Source organism: Gymnogyps californianus, chromosome 1 (assembly GCF_018139145.2).
Source record: "Gymnogyps californianus isolate 813 chromosome 1, ASM1813914v2, whole genome shotgun sequence".
Classification (NCBI taxonomy): Eukaryota; Metazoa; Chordata; class Aves; order Accipitriformes; family Cathartidae; genus Gymnogyps; species Gymnogyps californianus.
This window is the reverse complement of record NC_059471.1, coordinates 13681835-13703306: the sequence shown is the minus strand read 5'-3', so window position 1 is coordinate 13703306 and position 21472 is coordinate 13681835.

Here is a 21472-nt window from a genome sequence, read left to right as displayed (position 1 = left end):
TAATATGTTTAGTTACAGTTTCAGAAGGAACAGTCTGTATTACTGTTTTAAATGCTCTCGTATTGTCAGAAACTTGCCAAGGTCTTAAAAAATTACTGACAAATTAATCCTGGCTCAGGTTTTCATTGGTTTTGTTTGAAATATGAATTGCTCTTATAATTGGGCACTGCCTATGTTGTTAAGGTAATGTAAATGTGTTAGTGTATGCAATTGTTACTTGAATTCTTATACTTCAGGACAAACATAAAAACAAACTTTGTTCTTCCATTGCTTTCCTGCAATATAAACTTTAAATAAATAAATAATAGTAAAGAAAAAAACCCAAACAAAACAGAACAAAAACCAGAAGAATTTGCCGCTGCAACTGTCTTAAATTCCCCAGGTTTCCTGCTGGTACTACATTGTTTATAATGATTTGTGGCACTGGTGGATAATACTACATAATAGATATTGCTCTCTCTTACTTAAAACAAAATCAGAATCTGGGTTTGCTTCATAAGCAAAATATCTGTTCAGCCCATACTGTAGACTGAATAATATCAGATACACTAAAGCATTAGAACCATATTGAGTATCCTTATTTGTGAATCACGAAAAATCTGTTTAAAAGACTTCTGTGTCTAAACCCATTAATTCCTTAATTCTGTATGCCACAAAACATTGTGCATCACAACCATTTCTGGGAAAATCTACTGCAACCAAAAAATTAAGCTGGAAGTTGCCTTACAGTGATGTTTTCATTTTGGAAGTTAGGGTCCTCTGAAGCAAAAGTCATATGTGTGTTAGGCCAGTGCTCAGCAAAGACGAGATCATGAGTGTGTTGCTGAGTTTCTTCCCCAAGGCAATACTAGTGTTAATTATAGTTTCTGTTTACGAATTAGAAGAAATTCTGTTTAGAAATCAGAAGAATTCATAATTCACCGCACCAGAGGAACATTCGTCAACTGTTTAACTTTGAAGTGTCAGACTGAGGTTTGGCTCATTCTTCTTCATACACAATCCGTTCTATCAAGTTTTGCCAAAACCAAGACTGCAAATCCTTAATAACACAGAGTAAAAATACATGTAAAACAGCCAAATTTAAAGGTTATAGGGAAGCCCAAGATGATGAGACTCAAACCCTGGGAAGTAAAAAAAAAAAAAAAAAAATCACCATCATAAGTATTAAATTATTAAGAATTATTATCTTCTGTCATGTATTAAAAACTTCAGTTCCATGAACCGTATGATGCAGAGAAGTGTAAGTCTTTGACTTAGCTACACACATGGCATCATTTTATGTCAAAGTAAATTAAATGCAATATTGAAATTTTCTGATCAGAAATGAGAATATTTTTTATTGTTCCAGATAAAATTCTAAACACATTAAGGACAATCTGGAAAAATATAAAATTTTCTACCTTCTGGAGATTTTCAGTGAAACCCAATATTAATTTCAGAATTATTACTGGTCAAGTCAGTAGTAAAATGTCTTGACTGAACAGAGGAGTGGTCCAATATAAAAAAATAATTTAAAATCCCCTCCCTCATAAGTATTTTCCTTGCCTTGCCTTGCCTTGCCTTGCCTTGCCTTGCCTTGCCTTGCCTTGCCTTCTTTCTCTCTTTCATTCTTTCAGAGAGAGAATATTTATAATTAGCACAGTATAGGTAAAGTACAATGATCAATCAAAATGCTTGATAACTTTGCTGGGATTCATATTTCTTTAGTTTATATACCTCTAGTGATACATTTCATCCTTATTTCAAAGTCTAAAATAAGTCAGATGACTTGCCTCCTGGAAGTGCTACTCTCACTCATTTTCTTCAGCTCTCCAAAAAAAAGTCTAGATGAACTCAGATTTCTACACTCTCGATGTCTAAAATTAGGTGAGATAAATGATGCATCTCAAACATCTGAGAACATCTTGCCAGTTTAGAGATGTCTAGAAGACAGAATATTATATATTACATAATCCTATTCAAAAACGTGTTCAAGTCCTTAAAACATTAATGTAATTTCCATCTTTAATTGTGTCAGACAACACCATCACTGTCAAAATCAAGTTGGAAAACTCACTAGTAGGTTTTCATGGCTTTCTGAACATGAGTCTGACTCTTCACAGAGAGTTCAGAAAGCCCATCAGCCTTTGGAAGCCATTGAGAGGATGAATTTAGTCTCCAGTACACTTTTGGTGATCTTCAGGGTTGAGACGAGCAAAAGTCCTGGAAATCTTAAAATGTTACACATTCTGTGTATTCCTTTCCTGTTTACTCTACTTAGTTTTCCAAGAGTGATCTTTGAGGTCTTTGGTCAAGTCCACAGCATCAAGCTGAGTGATCCAGAAGGGATGGATACCAGTGTCATAACTCCCACCCCTAGCAAAAACACTATTAGAGCTGGCAATGCTGGATTATCTATCCATTTTCCATCTAGTGGCTGTATTTATAGTGACACTTTCACTCCTCAGTATGGCATGCAAGTAGCTACAAGGAATATGTATGTATATTAGTGAAACATCAGTGTGAGGCTACATACTCATATACTGGTTCCCATACTTTCGTACTGTTTCTGAGCATCCTCCTGAGGCAATTTTGGCCCATGACAATTAGTACTCTACAAGATAACACACAGTCCCAAGGCCCGTTCTTGGGAAAGGAAAGAGAGGAGGGAAAGAAAGTTAGGTCAGAGGTGTTAGTGGCAACGTGCCTTGGCCATTATATTTATTAGGCTAGAAATAACCCAGAACTCTTTGGTAGTAGAACTAAAATGTTAATTTTAATTAGCACTGAACCTGAAATTGTTAAATTCAGCTAAAAGGACTAAGAAGAGATGGATATTATGATTTGAGGTAGAATAATAATCCAGCAACTTTGACAAATACTCAGAAAATATCAACAATGGAAAATACATCATGTGTAAATGTATTATACATGATGCTGAAGTATATTTTCAACAGGAGCACCCAAGTATCCATATTCTCCAAACATATCCAGATGGATTTGCAGAGTATTGCATGAGTAAAAAATAAAATTATTCTGAAAAGTTAACCAAAAATTGTATTTTAAATTATGTAACTTTTTTTTTCAGTTGATGCCTGCTTATTTTCCATTTACTTGGAGTTCTCCAATTCACGAAACTGACATTTGGTTCACACAGTAATATTTTTTGTACTTTATGAGAAATCAATTATGATTTAGACTTTGCAGGGAGTTAATGGATAGCAATTTAAAGAACTATTGCTGTGCTTCAAGTAAACATCAAGTATCTTATTCTGCCTACATAATTTTTGTGTTCCTACCACTTAAACAGCTATTAGGAAGTGCTCCCGACACTGTCTTATGCTGTGTATCTGCAGAATTCCACCCCATTGCTTCTGATCCAGATGTTTTACATTGGTGAATGTAGCATTTAAGAGACAAGGTAAGGCCATTACACAAAGGTAGTGTAGTTGCATTTGTTTAGAAAAAAAAAATCAAACCCAAGGCAACAGATTCTAAACTAAAAAGCTATGAAAATCAGGATAAAAAAATAATTAAATTTGCTCAGGAAACTTAGGAAACACATTCAGTCAAACTCAGCCTGGAATAGTTGTGTATCTGAAGGTATTCAATATGCTAAAAGCAGCTGTGATCTAAATGGATGCGTAAGCTACATGGAAAAAAATGCTTATGATTAGATGCAAGTAGTAAAAGAGTGCAATAAGCAGCACTTTCCATGCAGCAGGGCAGTGATACTGAGGTGTTTTAGCTGCAAAGCACTGCTTTGGTGACTCAAAGCAGCCATAAACCTCACATATGGATTCATCAGCCTGAACATACCAAGGAATCTGACCTTTTTGAATATGAAGCTGTTGCATGTTACAGTCTATTTGCCATTTAAACTTATTTGTGAGAAATTTAAGCACTTAGTGTGATTTGCATTTTTCTTCACTTGAATTGATATTGGCTTTATTTTCATCTACTGCAACAAATGTCTAGCAGGAACAGCAGAGCAAAGGCACCTGATGCCTTGTTTGCTTAATATAAATGCAAACCCAACACAAGAAACAAAAAAGTCCACTTACACCTCAACACTTTTAAGGGTACAGCATAAAGTAGATGATTAATTTTTCTCATGAAGAAATTTGTCCCTATCTCATGACTGGTAATGTGAACACTCCAGAGAGACTATGAAGGGAGAGACCTTGATTAGATGCCTATTTTGCGTTTCTTCCACTGCTACATGATTGCTGTTGTCCACTTTGCAAGTCTATATCGGCACTGCATGTGGCCATTATAATTTTTTCATAGAGTTATAGTCAAGTGCTAGCTTACTTTCATCTTTCACCTGCAAAAATCTAAATCCTGATATTTAGCTTCTTTAGCTGTAACAAAAATATATACATTATGTACATGAATATTCTGGTTTATGATCCTTTCAAAATCAAATGTGCTCTTTAAAGCTGCATCTAGCCTATGGACATGAGCACTGATTTTGCTTTGTTATGCCTGGGCACAGGTAAGCAGAAAGCATGAGATCATAACCAAGTCTGCTGAGTCCTAGTTAATAATATAAGTGGAAATGGGCAATCCATGATCAGCAACTATCCTTGTTTTCCATATGGTAACACAAACAAGAGACATCATGATTCACAGCTCACCGCTTCATTGTCTGGAGTAAAGATAAACATTTGCTGCACTGGAAACATGAATTTATCTAAGATGTACCAACAGAAAAGCCTTTCAAGAATTCCTGACTTTCTCTAAATGTTTAGATTTGTACTCTGTTGTTCTGAGTAATAATTATTTAACTTCTTTGTGAAAAAGAGGACCTTTTACTAATAGGCTTCACACTGCATGCTGACATTTCAGCAGATTGCTATATTAGTTCTATCATTCAGAGTCATGAATTATTGATTCACCTACACTATTCTCCTTCAAACTACTGAACTACTCACCATTGTACTGATGCAAATAGCTAATAAATAAGTAGAATGTAAAATGACTTTATTCAGCTTTAAAAGAATATCATAAAGTTTTAGTAGAGCCTGTACTATTACTAGTGCTAGCCAGGTAGTAAATTTTGTTTGCAGCTTTCAGGCTTTATGCACCAGTCTGCCATCTCCAAATTAGTTTCAGCTTCATATTTCATGGAGATTATACATTCATTTGTGAGGTAAAAATGCTGCTGTTCTTCCAGCAGTTCTTTACCATCTTTGCATTCTCAAATCTCAATGTGCTGCTCCAGGGATCAGAGCTGTCCTTCACCTTCCTTTTATTTACTACAGGATGTAATTCTTTCCTAAGTTACATTTGTGCGAATCAGGAAAGATTGTGGCAATAAGTGGAGTTGCACCATGGAGAGAAGTATCAGGTACTGTTTATTTTCCAAGAAAGCATTTGTTATTAAGATTAATAGCTTATATTGACAAAGTGAGATAATAATAGACATTCTAAAGCATAGCCCCTAACATCAGCTTTTAAAGGCATGTACTGTCTGCTGTAAAGGCTGGGAACATTATACAGGGTATTTCAGATATTCCACAGAGCTGTAGAGCATTGTGTTACAGTAGCTTCAAAATACAGATAACCTGAAAAACTTTGATTGTAAAGCATCCTGCTACAGTGGGGATTTTTTTATCAAAAACCTCAGAAGAGGTTTTGGTGAGCTCATCCTCTTTGCTTTTGTTTACTGGTCATAGAAATTTAAAATTTTTCTTTTACTGCAGGAACTATAATAGATTGACTACTGAGATACTGATACAGTGTGTGCAATACAAAGATAATCACAAGAATAGAAGGCAATATTGGAATATTTCCCCATTGTCCAAACTCACACAGAAAAATAGCAAAAGCAGTGATTAGTTACACCTGGACCATTTTCTCTGAAGGTAGTCATTATGCTACAGCACAAATTTAAGACTTTTTTTGATGAGAACGAGTGTTTTTCTGTCTCTTTAGACCCTCCATATACTTTTTTCATTTGAGAATTTTTGAATTTTCTCTTAGACAAACTAGAAATTTTACTAAGAATGATCTCTGTAAAATATTTTATTTTCCATTTAACATAAAAAACCCCCTCCAACCCCACTGTGGTTTTATGGGAAATAAGGTTTTATGGAAAACTCAAAAATCAAAAAACATCACTTGCCTATTTTAATACACGAAAATAAAATTACTGTAGAGATCATGATCAGATCTTTTGTCTCCTGGAAATATTAAGGTTCTTAAACAGAAGCCATCTAGCTGAGTTTCTGAAAACCAAATGAGTACAGACATACCTGCTCGATAATTTGGAAACACCTGTATGGAAACACCTACAAAACATTCGAAATTCCTTCGTTCTAGCTTCTGGGAAAGTGAGCATGTCCCACAGAATTCAGCTCAGCAGCTCTCAGCGCTACAGGGATGTCAGGTCCAGGAGAGGAATTAGCACTAAGAGGAGCATGTTAATGGCTATGAGGCTCCTGAGAGCATGCAGATTCGGCAGCAACCTCTCCTTTGGCATTGCATTGGGGTATGGTAGTCCTGAAGTGACAGAGCTGACGGTGGGCCAATTTACCCAAAGTGGGTTTTACAGCTTAGGCTGCAGTCCTTGCAGCCTCGGGGGCTGGCTATCACACCTGAAATAGTCACTTCAGAGCAAGCTCAAGTGTATCATCTACAGTATACTCTAGCCATTTCTGTGACTGCAGTGCTGAAGTACTTTTATTTTTATCCATTGCACCAAGTTTTTATGCTTTGCTCATAACTGGCAGGGCCAAAAAAAACCCCAAACCTCATCCATAGTTGTTAGGTGCCCTAATTACTTACTTCAAATGACATGATTCTTCCAGAAAACTTTTAGAATAGCTTTAAAAGCTCTCAACAGCTTACAGCTGAAAGCCAAATGTATAGGTTATAATTCATTTACACTTTGTAAAACTATGTAACTCCTCAATAGCTGCCACAAATAATTTCAGTATGGTGTGGTCTCACTTAAACTTTATAAGAAATGCAATCTAAAATCTTTCAAGTAGGAAATTCTGGGTTTTTTTTCATTGGCATTATTCCAACCTGTAACTTCTCTTGTTCGAGTCTTGATCATTAGCCAGCTTCTCCAGAGACCATTCCACATACTCTGCCTGTTCCGTGTGTAAGGACCACATCTAGTTTAGTATTTATCTGTCTTCAATTTTTCTATGTTACAAACTCCTCTGTTCATTTAAACTGTAAGGTTCTGGCTTTTCGGGTGCACTGTAACAACCAGACAGCAGTAGGTATGTGTATAGAGAGAGAGATTTAAGTTCCTAATTATAGAGAGAGGAAATGTATGAAGAATATTTCTTGAATGCTATTTTTATCCAACAGATTTATAGGATCCCTTTCTGCTAAGCATTATGCTAGCCATTAATTATATGATAAAGTGTTATTTTTTTCCTATAAGATCCTTTGTGCTCAACTTCCTAATGCTTGAGCACTGCAGTTTTCAACCTTCATGTAGTTTCGAGGTAATACACAGAAAGAAACTTGTATGATACAGTAGATTGAACCAATATTATGTGTCATTGTTCTCTCATCTAGCTTCTTTTGGAATATTATTGATTTTTAGTGATTTTGTGTGTACCAGTGCAACTATAAAGCTAAGCAAGGCTATGTAAGATACACATCTTATTGGTTTTAACCCTCCACTATCTTTTCATCCCTATCTTTCTTTTCATCTTGTTTTAAAAGTGGCCATCCTCTGTGATAATATTTCTTATCATTCTCTTTTTTTTTCTTTTCAATGAAGGTTACTGTTTTTTCATAAACTCAAACTGAGATATGCATCAGGTGAGGTAACTTTAAAAACAAAAAAAAAAACAAATTATATTTACAGTAGTGAAGGCAACAAATCAGTTCTCTGTCTGTCTCTCCATCACCACCCTGGCAAATCTTCTGTGTTTCTGGGTTCTCTTTTTCTATGGGAAGGTCTACATACGCACTTACGACAGTGATTACCAAGAAATCTGGACCACTTTAGAGAATCTTTATGCAAACAGTATGGAATGCACCGAGCTAAAGCGATTTCCAGTTAACTGAAGGGTGAGGGAGAAATATGGGGTTTCATGATTTATTGTCGTTAAAGTGTCTCTATTTGCATTTGGACAATTTTCACCTACATAGTAGAGTACATTTTGAAAAATGGAGTAGAAGGCATTTGGCTATAAAGCTACTACGTGTTCATGCTTTGTAAATACTCACAAAAAATGTACATGAGAAAGGAGGGTGCATATTATATAAATTAATCTAGCCCCAAAGTACTATGTTCATGCTCGTGAACAATTTACATGTGTGGTATAGAAAATTTACTGCACAATAAAAGTAACACAAGGTTTTTCTCAAATGTTTATGTACTGGTATTTATCCTACTGCTGAGATATAAAAAATAATTCTGAAGATCTTCTAGTACAATATGTGGATTTTTTCCCTTTCTTAAAATTTTTCTCAGGAGAAAAGGAAAAAACCAAAGATAATCCCTACTTTAATTCTGCATTTTGGGAAAAAAAAAAAACACTATGTATGTGTAGAGCATTGTGAGCCTCATTCAGTAATTTCCTTCCTATTTTTAATTCTCATAATTTGCCTGCATTTCATAAGGCGCTCTGGAATTGAGCCAGTAAAGAATGCAATGACATGCTTTGCTTTGAACATGTGCAAAGTTTTCTGCAGATGCTGTCTTTGAGATACATTTTTAAATTACTTCCATGGAGAGTCAGTGCAAACTTATCTAGTCGGTGCATGTGTAGTCACTTTGTGCAGGCAAAGGGAGAGCAAAGAGCAGTGCCACCAGCGGCTTCATGGCTGGCACAGGCTGTCAGTCCCCGGAGGGCCAGGCACCAGGTTCTCTGCCAGAAGTGCCAAAGTCAGCATGATTTTAATAAATGAAGTAAAAATAATGTTTGTTTGCCATGTGAATAATCAGAATTTATATGATGTTTTACAACATTAGAACCAAATATCTCTGACCACAGTAATTCCACAATACATCTCAGTACAACTAAAATATTCTGAAAAGAGAGAGAAAAATGCTCATAATGTCATGTAAAATACTGAAATACATATAGACAACATATCTGAATTTTGAAAGTACCCTTTTCTTGTAGAAGACTCTAACCAAGAAGTGGATATATGCTTCTTCTGAAGTTCAAAAATTTTCAAAGAACAGGAACTATAGCTCAAAAACAGTGCTGGATTTGAACATATGAGACAAGACAAATTATTCCATACAAATACTTAAATAAAATGTACAGACTGACCCAAAAGAGAGGCCACCTTAAATTTAGGCCATGATTATCAAAGTATTAAACAATGGGTTTAATATACAACTAGATTTTTTCATGATGGGAAAAGCATTAAGCCAAAGTAGGAGGGTAAAATTACATCAGACTTATTTGAGACCACAAGCCTAAGGCAAATATACAGTAGTTTGACAAAGCTTTATAACTAATGGATTGCATTTCTTAGACTTCTGAAGTATGATTCAGTTTAATAGACAAAGTATTTTGAATAACTTCTATGTGGAAATATACTTTAATTACCTCCTGATTTTATCTCATATTCACCTGGAAGTGAAATACTTGGTATGAGTCGAATTGTATATAACAGGACTTCAAATAGGTATTTCAAATCTGCATACAGGCCCTCAGTAAAAATAGTCCTTGGTGGAAATAAAGTCATCTTTACCTTTTTCATTAATGAATGAAAAATCTAGCAATATTCCCTCTATTAAGTAATGAGAATGCGACATTTAATTATTTTTGCTATACATGATAAGCAGTCTATTTGAAGGCATATGATTGTGATATTTTCTCTGTAAGTCTAGAGGTGGTTGGACTTTTTTTTTCTATTTTTTTAAGTTCAGTTACTCATCTATCACTAAAAACATGTTTTGTATACATTTTAGGCCACTGTTTCTCAATGTTGGATCAGAAAAGTCTGTGTCTGCAGGACAGCTCATGAGGTTCTTACATGATTTGCTCAAGACTTTTTACAAATAATCAGGTCTTAGTGATTTATTAACCATCTTCAGGTAGCATGTCATATATTTACAAGGAAAACTGCTCAAATCCAATAGTTCTTTCTTGCTTAAACATACCAAGGGAGTTGACCCAATGTCATCTCATTGACTTCAGTGAGCTCATAACCACAGCAGAAGCCAACACCTCCTATAACAATTCACAAAGAAAGGACTTAAGTGAATTAAGGATCGTTTTGAAACACTAAAATTCCATATCGTAGAAGAGATGCTTTTCAGAATGGCACTTTGTTGGTATACAGTTGCACCAGAATTTCAGTTCTGCTTTTGTTAACATAGCACTGATGAAGAATATAAAAGTTATGGGATAGCAACTAAGTCCTTTCAGAAAATGAGGATAAAATCAACAAACAAACAAGCAATAAACCCCCAGCACTTCATTGAAATTGTTAAAGCAGATATGACAGAGGTAAAAAGATGCTGAATTTGAATCAGTATTTTATTCACGTTGGACTGGAAGTGTTTTTCTCCCCCTGCCACTGGCAACCTGTTTGGTGGAACCATGTTTTAAAGAGCATTTAATAGTAATTTCTAAAATAATATTCAGTACACTCTGTGCTGAAGGTTAATCCTTTGGGTATTAATTTAGCTTTATCACAAAGCAGACAGTGTCTGTATTCATCTCACTGCACTTAACATATTACCAAAATTAAGGTCTCTATAGGCAAAAATAGCTTTATTTCAAAACAGTGAAGCTTAGTTGATGCAAAAGTAAATACAGTGTTTATTGCAACTGTTTCAGTACACAGCACAAGAATGTGCATTTAGTACTTAAAGAAAGTGAATCATCTGAATCATTTGAAGAGTACAGGCTCTCCAGCTCTGCTGTTTATTTATACACACCATATATTCTGCAAATTTCTGTTGGCATACAGAAAGTTCAGTTTCATACTAAAATAGCCTCTGATACTCAGTCTTTTAAAAATTGCAGTCAAATATCCTGTTAAAGCATAAATCTTTATATAGCATATTAAATCTCAAAAAGCTATCTACTTAACTAAGAACATTTTCTCAACTATAATTCAGCTCATTCTACAACTTTAAAAAGACTATTTTTATTATTAAAAATAAAAATATAAAAGAACTAGCCACACTTACTAAAACAAACTTATTTTTAGTCATGAATTTAGCAATGCAGAACATTGTCCTTGTTTAAATGTGTTTCAATACGTTGCTCACTGCAAAAGTGAGGATTTACATAGCCATATGCTATAATGCTTTATTACAAGGTGTTAACATATACAGGGTGACCAAAGTCATGTTACTTTCCTCAGGCTCACTAGAAACAGTGCCTGAAATCACCATGAAACACTGAATGAATAGCTAAAAAATGCCAGTGTTTATATGGAAAACTATTATGTCACAAACAGGCTCATTTTGTCATTACCTATTATTAAGCATTCACAGGCTTGCGAGGCTTTCCATCAACATGTCCACAACAAGACTGATACAAACCAATAAATAAATATACGAGATGCTATGCTAATATCATGATCAGTTACCTGTGTTAACGTGGTCACTCAGAATACGGTCAAATGCTCAACCTGTCCCAGCTTCTCCTTAGCAGACAGCGTTCCCATTAGCAATCCAGTACGGCAGAAGGACAGTGACAGCTTAGCTGGGTAAAATTCAGTGTTTATGATACAATTATTGTGCTACTGATTACTTCAGACATTGGTGAGTTAATCCTTGAGGTATTAATTTACTGCTCTGACTGTACAAAACATATCCTAGTGCTTTACCCCTTTGAGGGTTGTCACTGTAATTATTCCATATGGCATCACCAGTAAGGCTTTCCTGTGCATCTTTCCCAGTAAACAGATTTTAGGATATTTTCAAGTCAGTCAGCTAATGAAAAAGAACTTTACGCTGCTTTCAAGCACCGCAAAATACAGCAATCCTCTTTTGAGAAGAATTTCACGATTTCAAAGTCTTACTATGTTTCAAATAGGAAGAATCTTCCTTATTTCAAAAAGTCTTTCTGAAAGAAAGTTCTAAAATATTATTCTGATCAAACAGAATTCTGGTTTTATATATACTGATATAGGTACAGGTTTATCAACATGTATTATGAAGAAAAAGAAAATTTAAAAATTTTATTAAAAAATATTGAACCAGGCTATCTCAACAAGGCTGAATGCTCCAATATTATTTTTTGAAATTAAAATTGGAAAAAAAAATAAAATTAAAAAAAAAATCCTACTTTAGTAAATAAAGTGTACTGATTCCACCACAGTTTTATATCCTAGTGTCAAAGTTTTTCATAACAATTGATATCTACTTGGATTTAGTTGCAACTTTAAAAGGAAAAAAATTCTATTGATCAGGAGTAAAACAATGAACATAAATTCAGTCTCCAAAGCTGGAAAATCCAAGGCAAGGATGATACCTACTGGCTATGTAGTTAACCTTGAATTTGACACATTTATTCTATTTCCCTCTCTGTCACAGTGTCTTATTTCAGTGCTACATTTCTTTGTGTGTAAGGGGAAAGTGAAGAACAGAGAAGAAACACTTTCAAGAGGTCTTTGTCAAGATCTTTCCTGAGAGAGTCCTAAATGAGCTAGTTAAGCTTGGGAGATAGGGCAGTATTGTCATGGATTAAAGGCTGTCTAGGAGCAAAACGTCAACGTTTGCAATTGAACAACCATTTTTCCCTACAATAAAGGTCAACAGTATGCATCTTAAAGTCTCAGGAAGAGTATAATGATTTATCTTATTTATATTATCTTAAAAGAGAGCTAAAAAATGAAATTTTGCAATGAGACAGCATTACTTAGATTTTGGGAGGACTGGTAAAGATTTCACATCTCCACAAAATTGGCAAATAGGCAAACTAAATGTTTCAGACTAAATGTTTAACTGAAGAAATTGACCTCAGCATCATTTTAGAAAAGGCAGTTAAGATCTCTTTGCAAATTATAAATAATAATAATAAAAGACACTTAAATAAGATGTTTGGAAATAAATAAGATAATGGGCAATCTGGAGCATATGTTAATGCCTCCATACGAATCAATGTTGCAGACTCATTTAGTTATGCTACCTGAAGTAGCCATAAGACCCTCTTCTTACAGAAGAAAGAGAGGAATACAGAGAAGAGCAATGAGGTTGACTGAAGGCTTGGAGCTCTTGCACAAGAAGGACCAACATGACAAGAACTGTGATAATATAGAGTACTTATATTGTAATTTTTTAAAAAAAGTATATAAATATGATTATTATTATGTTGGTTGAATTACACAGCTGTGCTTATTACTGTTATTACCACTGAATGGAGTTTGTGAAAGTCACTTTGTGATTATACATACACAAGCCTGGATGGAATTTCACAGCTTCTTGTCTGACCACTTTGAAAGTTTTGTGCTGCCTTCTTTTCAGGTTGCAAACCAGTTCCTTCAGGTTTACCCACTGCTGACAAGCTTTTGATAATACTGCTCATTTGTTCTTTGTGGCTCATCTGAGCTGTTCCTTCCTTTTACACATCAGAACATTGTTGTGTTGATGAATGCAAGCAGCCCCTTTGATCTGTGGGCATTTTTTAAAGCAGTCAGTAAAAGATTGCATAGCGGTTAACTAGTAATTTCTTTTTTGAATTTTGCTTCTTTAAAAGCAAAGCAGTGCTTTAGAGAAATAACCTCTCCCAATTTTTGTTTTTAATTACAATTTACGAATGTACCTTAACATTGTCATTGTTCATTTCCAACAGCATTGGACTGTTATTAAAAAAAGTCATAAATATACCTGCAATGTAATTTGTTCTTGCCATTGTTTGCAGAGTTTCAAAGTGGCATTTATTTAACCAAACATAGCTATCTACATGTCTGCATCTAAGCTAGTCATTTTTGTATCCTTTTGTAGTCAAGGAAGAGAAAAAGACACTTCTTAGGTGGGAATTATATCATCCTAAAAAAGATATCCAAAAACCTTCAAATGCATCCAGCTGTAAAAGCAGGTGTTTCTCTCCCTTGACTATAAAGGGAATCTGATTAGCAATGTCTGCTTGGCTCAGACATTGATGTCTACACTGCACATGTCTAAGATGAGGTGAGATAAATCCCTGGTTTCTGCTTTCCCTTCACCTCTGGGCTCTTTCATTTGAGTATCATTTCAATACATCACCTGTACCTCTGGAAAGATTCCAAAGCCTTGGTATTCCTCCCTGAATTTCATATTACTGGCATTTCAAGCACTGGTTTAAGAAATTGCTGAAAAGCAACTTTGGCCTTAAGGAATCAAAAATAATTCCCTCTCAATATTCACTGAAGAAAATGAATGCCAAATCCAAAGTCTGATCTCTTATGTGATAGAAACAATACAGGGCTGCCTGGTCAGCCATGAGCTCTCTCTTACAAGACATTGAAGTGGAGCTTTAGGCTTTAGTAATCAGAAAAAAACATTTTCATGCCTGAGTGACATTACTTTGCTGCATTTGCCCTTCAAGTCCTTTGAAAGAAAAAAGGAAATTCTCAATGCCTTCAAGCTACAATTGGAATCAGAATTTATAATGCTTAGGGCGTGGTGAATTTAAGCAAAATTTGATGCACAATTTAAAAGCAAAGTGATAATAAAAAGTATGTGATTATTCCATTCAAGTAAATCCATCTTAAAATACACTAAATACACTTAAATACACTACTGTATGTCAGTCATCTACCTAGCTGCAAACACAATTATCTGTTGGATCAGTAATTTTCAAACTCTCAGTTTAAAATAAGTGAATGCACTCTTTGGACAAAACAAGCTGAACATTCCTCAAATATCCTAATATGATAGATACATTGCAAATTGAAGCAGGCTTTATATTCTGAAGCAAAATAAGGCCAAAGTCAAACATCATTGTGCCAGATGCACAAGGTCTGTGTATGCCACCAATTATGTGTCTACTTAGAGCACGCACAGGCCATTTGCTTAAGGGGACTGAAGAGAGGGATATAACCAGAAAGGCAATTCATTCATTACTGTAGTTTAGAAACTTTGCTTCAATCCACTCAACACTTAGATTCTAATTTTCTCTTTTCGCATGCACGAATCGAAGCCTCAACAGGTATTAATATAATTTTTATTATAGATAGGTGTGGATGCGATCTGTAGCTTAAGTGCATTCAGTAACACTCAGGAATGCTGTATATTCCAAAGCTTTGTGAGGTTCTCAGATGAGAAAACAGACAAGTGCAAATATTATTAGTTTCACAGGAAAACAAATCTCCAGATGCACAATTTGGCAAATTCCAATATCTAACATGTGACATTAGCTGCAGGAAGGAGCATAAGAAAAATAAGCAGACTATGATAGTCTGTTCCTCAGTGGGTATCTTCGTGATCTCTGTAAGAGATTGCCTTAAACCTTGAAACACAAAACTTAATATACTTTCCAAAGTTGTGAAAATTATGATAATTGTTAGATATTTTTGTATCTATACAATTACTTCTCTTTTGAATCATCTTCAATTTGTGGTCTCGATACTCAATAGCAGTGTGTTTCACAGCCTTACATGTTTCACAAATTATTAAACACTCCACCAATTTACCGAGCGACCTTCAGTGACTCTGAATACTGTAATTTAATTAAAAATATTGTCATGTTCATATGTAATGAGATAGGAAAACAAAACTTCTCATCGTTCTGTTTCAGTCCATAATACAATAACATCATGTCCGCTCTTGTCTTCTAAGGCCAACTGTTTTTCTGAAAGACAGTCTGCTCTTCCTCGTTTTCATCTCCATTCCTCTATTACTCTCTACCCCACTCTTTATCCATATAATGGCTTTGATGATTTTTTGACTACAGCTTTACCAAGAGTAGCCTCCTCCTTATCTTAAATTTAATTCTCCAAATTCAATAAAAGATTTGCTTGCAGGTACAAAGCATATGAGCCAACCTCTTGTGAGGGATCTCATGTGCTCATGTCCAACACATAATAATAGATGGGATCGAATGATAAAAACACAGTAGAATTGATTAAATTGCTAAAAGCTAGTTTTCCTTCAGAGCATGCTGTTTTCCTCCATGCCTTCCCCCTTATAACAGCTTATTCTCATATATTTTCAATTTTGAAACATTCTACAGTGGTAGCCACTTATTTCAATGAGATTCAACAATATATCATCCGAGTGACTTATGAATGTATGCACAGAACCATAGGGAAGGAAAAAAAAAAAGAAATTGAATGTTACTTCTCTTGGCAACATCGTTACTATACCATTTATTGACCTGACTCCAATAACAATAAATACACTTTCACATTGGGAGAGAATATACATCTTTCCAATGTGAACAAAGTAGTCTTATGTTTATCACACTCTAAAAGTTTTTAACATTTCTTTGGTTTAAATCCATGGAAGAAATGAATATAAGGCTGATCCTTTGAGAATGGGAATACATTATCTTTACTACAATGCACTAACAAACTTAGATTGATTCATACAGGACAACAGTTTCGTAATAAATGAGTCAAATGCTATTGTGTCTTGTCATGTTCACTGCAATCACTTGGCAGTTTTAATACACCAACAAGAGAAATGTACTACACTAGAATGTCTTGATATAGACAAAAAAATTACCTGGCCAGAACTGAACATCTATGCTTGTTTTAGAAACGATTTTCAGGACAATTTGAACTACATGCATGTCCTGGAACAGGTTATTACTCACAGTGGGGTGGCCTGTTCTTTAACTGGTTCAATGGAGGTCTAAGCATGCTTCCCATCAGAATGCCAGGTACAGGCTGTCCAAACGTGTATGAGCTTACTACAGTGAGTGGATTAAAAATAGCAAGGATTGAAGAATGGGCAATAAGGAGAGTGGAAAGAATATGAAAAACATTTATAAGAATTTCAGCATAATTTACCTATATGCAAAATCTCACACACTTCTGAAGATCCAAAATGTTTCAGGCAATTTCTTTTAAATTAAAAACTAATAATCATTTAATTGCAGATTTCAAGCCTGAGGGCAACAGAATCACAGATATACATGCACAGTATGTGAGGGAAATATTGGAACTTTGGGGAAAAAAAGAAATGCACTTTTATAGGTTCTTGATCCCTACTGTGATTTAAAAAAAATTCTTATGACAAATATTTTAAAAGATGTGTTACTTAATTAGTAAGCAAAGAAAAAGTGTACAAAATACTCTTCTCTTATTCAATCTTCAATACATATCTTAATCTTCAATGCATGTCCATTCTGGACAAATTTGTTGGACAGCATGTACCAATGCATGCAGTTACTGCTATGGATGACTGTGAAGTGTGTGTACAGATAGTTTCTGTTATAGTGTTTTTGTAACTTTTCCCAAGATCACTTTATACAGACTGCTTGTGTCTATCTATTTATATATAACTTTTACAGGTTACTTTTGCCAATAGAGTGTCATTCATCTCAATTACTGCCAGGTCACTATTCCTCATCTTATGGAAAAAAATAGTGCAGAAAAATTCAGTAGGGTGATTTGCAACTGCTGATGGGTATAGTGACGAGAAGAGTTTAACAAAAGAAGGTTATTTCAGTGCCCAACCTGGAATGAGTTACAATATTTCTATAGTAAGGTACCATTGCTCTGTTTGTATCTCATGTTGGCCATGAGCCAGCTCCAATAAAGAGACTGCATGACTATGTTGTGAAACATGAAGTCCGAGATAATATACCCTGACTCTCCTCAGGAATTAACAGCTCAGGTCTGGTGACCTAACTAGTATCATCACATAGCATTTTGTTAGTTTGAAACATTGGTAATTACATCCACATTTCTCCTTAACTGACTGTATTATCAATAATTTCTGGTTCCTAAGTCTATCGAAAATACTGCAGCAGCTTGATGGGTAAACTGGGTGAGCTCAATCAAAACTAAAGTAAATCAACAAAGAAAAAAAGATCTCTTTGGCAGTGTTTCTTTTTCTTTACAGTGGAGTCATGTTTTAGTTTCCTTAGTAAAGTCTCTGCTTCCTAGTCCAAGAGTTTCTGCCATCTATAGTATAACTGAACTGAGGACACCAGTTCCAATTTTGCCATTAGGGCTCCTTTTCAAGGGGCAAAGGGCTGAGAAGGAATTAATTTCCACCCTTCCCTCATCTTTCTTCTGAAAAAAAAAAGCAAATGAAACATAGTGGTAGAGGTGATTTGTTCATTAGAATTTAGCAGAACATTTCTACAGCTTGAAAACAGATTCCTCTTTCCACTGTTTGATGTGCCTTCCACGAGGCCAGGGAGGTGGGGACAGCTTTTACCTCTAACAGCTTAAATGAGGTCAAAAGGAGCAAACTAGCAGTTGAAAAATTGAAAATTTGCTTGAGAAGAGAAAGGAAAGAGCTCCTTCTTGAATTCCCAGTTACATCAATGCCCTGCAGGAATTAATTTGAGTGGTTGTGTTGCCTGTGTTTTTGCGACTTTCTCCCCCTCCACGACATGACTTTTCTTGACACTATTGCAACGCGCACATGCATTAATGTACTGTCAGCATGCTTTACTTTTTTGCATTTCACAGTCATCTAGATTCTGCAATAGCAAAATCTCTAAAAGCTTTGAAGACCAGTTTTTCTCTGAAAAGTAACCCCAGCAAAAAGTGTCTCAGTATTCCACCCTTGTCCCTTGATGATACTTTCATCAGCTCTGCTCCATTTACAAGCAAAATAACCTCTCTCTCCAAAAAAACCCCAACATTCCCTAAAAACTTACTTGCTATCAAGCAGGATTTGTACATGGCTAGGTCTCTCTAATCCTACAGCACTATATCGCTGTCTTTTTCAGGTTGTGCTCTCGCTCAGAGTAGCTCTATTTTCTCACTGTAGCTAGGAATTTAGATTTTGCAGTACTGGATCAGACAGAAGAGTCATCAAGCTTAATACCCTTCCTTCAACAGCACAGAGAAGTAAATGCTCTAGAAAGTGAAAAAACTCCTGACTTTGATAGGGGATGATGTGACATTATAGCTCTCATCCTGAGCTGATACAGCTAGAAATCAGCTGAAATCTGGAAGTATGACATTATAAATTCCTCCTGAAACTTACACAGAGAGTTTTGATAACACCAGATATTCTTTTATTCAGTGTCAGTCCCTTTTTGAGACTTGTAAAAGGAGAAAAAAATGCACAGATACAAAGTGAAGAATAACTGGTTAGCAGTGATATGATACAAAAGGATGTGGGAGTTGTGATGGATCATAAATTGAATATAAGCCAGTAATGCCCCACAGTTACAGAAAAAAAGCAACTCAATCTGGTTTGTCTTAACAGAAATTACTTATATAATAAGGCAGAGAGATAATAATCCAAATTCTAGTTGCCTTTTGTGAGGCCCCAGATTTAGGACTATTTTAGATTGTGGGGACACCACACTTTATTAAAGATGTGAAAAATGGAAAGGACAGAGAAAAACAAGCAGGTTAAAACAAGGCTTAGAAAATGTGTCTAGTAGAAAAGCTTGAAGAAACTGATTTTTTTTAAATAAAAGGTTCAAGAAGACACAAAGATAGTCTTCCAACTTATAAAATACTGTCAAGCAAAGGATAAAGAAAAAGAATTCTCGATTTTACCTGGGGTGAGCAAATATTGTCAGAAAACCTTGCTTACATTTTCAGCAAAGATTAACAATTGGTGTACAGGATAAAATTCTACAGTGACTTGAGTGCTTGAACAGGACTCTTACATACATCTTACAAAATCTCTTAGAGATTTTTAAGCTGTGAATATATGTTGAAAATATGCATTCCTTCCCTATTTGATTGACAGTCAATATACATGAAGATGTGATAACAATAAACAGGTAAGTTTTAGCAAGCTGGAAATTATTGCATATATTTTTGGTATATCTATATATAAGATATACACCTATATCTTATTAGCATGGGTTCTGTGGGAGCAAAAGCAAATTGCAAAAAACCACAAACCCTCAAAGATGAGTAATTCCATTCAAAGCAATCACTACAGTAGTATCAGCCTCTGAAAATATCAGCAGTACTTCTCCAGATATATGAAATCTTCAGACTCCTATCTTACCTGACTTTTGCTGCAAGCAAGGTTTCACTGGCAGGATGTCTGAGGGCATCAGGTGAACTCTGTTAGTCATTGTATTTTATTGTTTTGTCTTATACTAATATAAAGAGGCCTTCATTGGTGAGCAATTATTTTCCTAGCGACAGGACAAGAATAAATGTGCTTAACAGAGAAGATTAGGTTTGATATTAGGAAAATATGTATAATTACACAGAGAGTTAAATGCTGAAAGCAGAAGCCATGGAATCTCCTTTCCACTTGAGCAAAGGGAGGAAAAGTCAGGCCCTGGACAGTAAAGTTTATGAGGACTGCATGGATTTGCTGTATGCCCACAACTTTGTTTCCATGAATAATCTACAAATCATAGAATCACAGGACCAGAGAAAAATAGGGCTGGCAGGTAGCTGAAAAAATTGTTTATTACACAGCAGAGTAAACTGTAGTTGTACGCTTTCTATCGTTAGTTTATCTAAACTGTTCTTAAAAACCTCCAGCAATGGGGATCCTGCAACCTCCTTAGGCAAGCTGTTCTTGTGTTCGTGCTCTTAAACCAGCCTATGTACAAATCCCTACAGAAACAGATTCTACAACAATATCCAAAGCCAAGTGAAGCAAAACCGAGACAGGGAATGGGGGAAATACTGCGATCAGCAACTTCTGATATCGATGCAATTGGTACTTTGGAAATGTTACTGATAGCAGAAATCACTGGCATATTTTCCTCAATTCTTGTTTTATTAAATCATGAATCCCACACAAGAGAATAATTTAATCAGCATAAAACTGTAGAAACCTAATTTACAGTCTGATCAAACTCATTACTACAGACAGGACTTGTAGCAAGTGGGCAGACTGTCCGGGCTGTGAATATAAGTTTGGCCAGTATCTGGTATCCTGCAAACCAAGCCTTCTAAAAGAAACACAGAAATGTAACTTTCTGCAAGAATGCACAATTTTTAAAAGCTTGCTATATTTTTCCAATTCTGTTGCCACTTGAGAGCAATGAACTCCCATTAGTGGGAGATGAAACAAAAAATAACACTAAGAAAAAGATATATGAACAGAAATTCATTTGTTTTTATAATATGCTAAGTTAGCTAAATATAATTTATGTTACACAAATGACGAAAATAAGTGTCAGTAGCATATGGATATGGTCATTTGTGTTGGTGTTTGCTTTTTTGTGCTGATGACAAAAACCATATATCTGCTTGAAACAGATGCACTGTAATAGTGCCTTTAACTAAATTCTATAGTGTATGTCTGTGGATGGAAGAGCCAATAAGCAAAACTGCCCCTTTTCAGATTTCATAGCATCAAGGGAATTTTCTTTCCAGAGTGTGAATTTTTTGCATATATAGTGTAGAACGCAATGATGTGACTGACATTGATTTTACAAATAACTTACTTGATGCAAGGTATTAATGCCATATGTGCTAATACAAGTGTTAAGAACAGATGTTT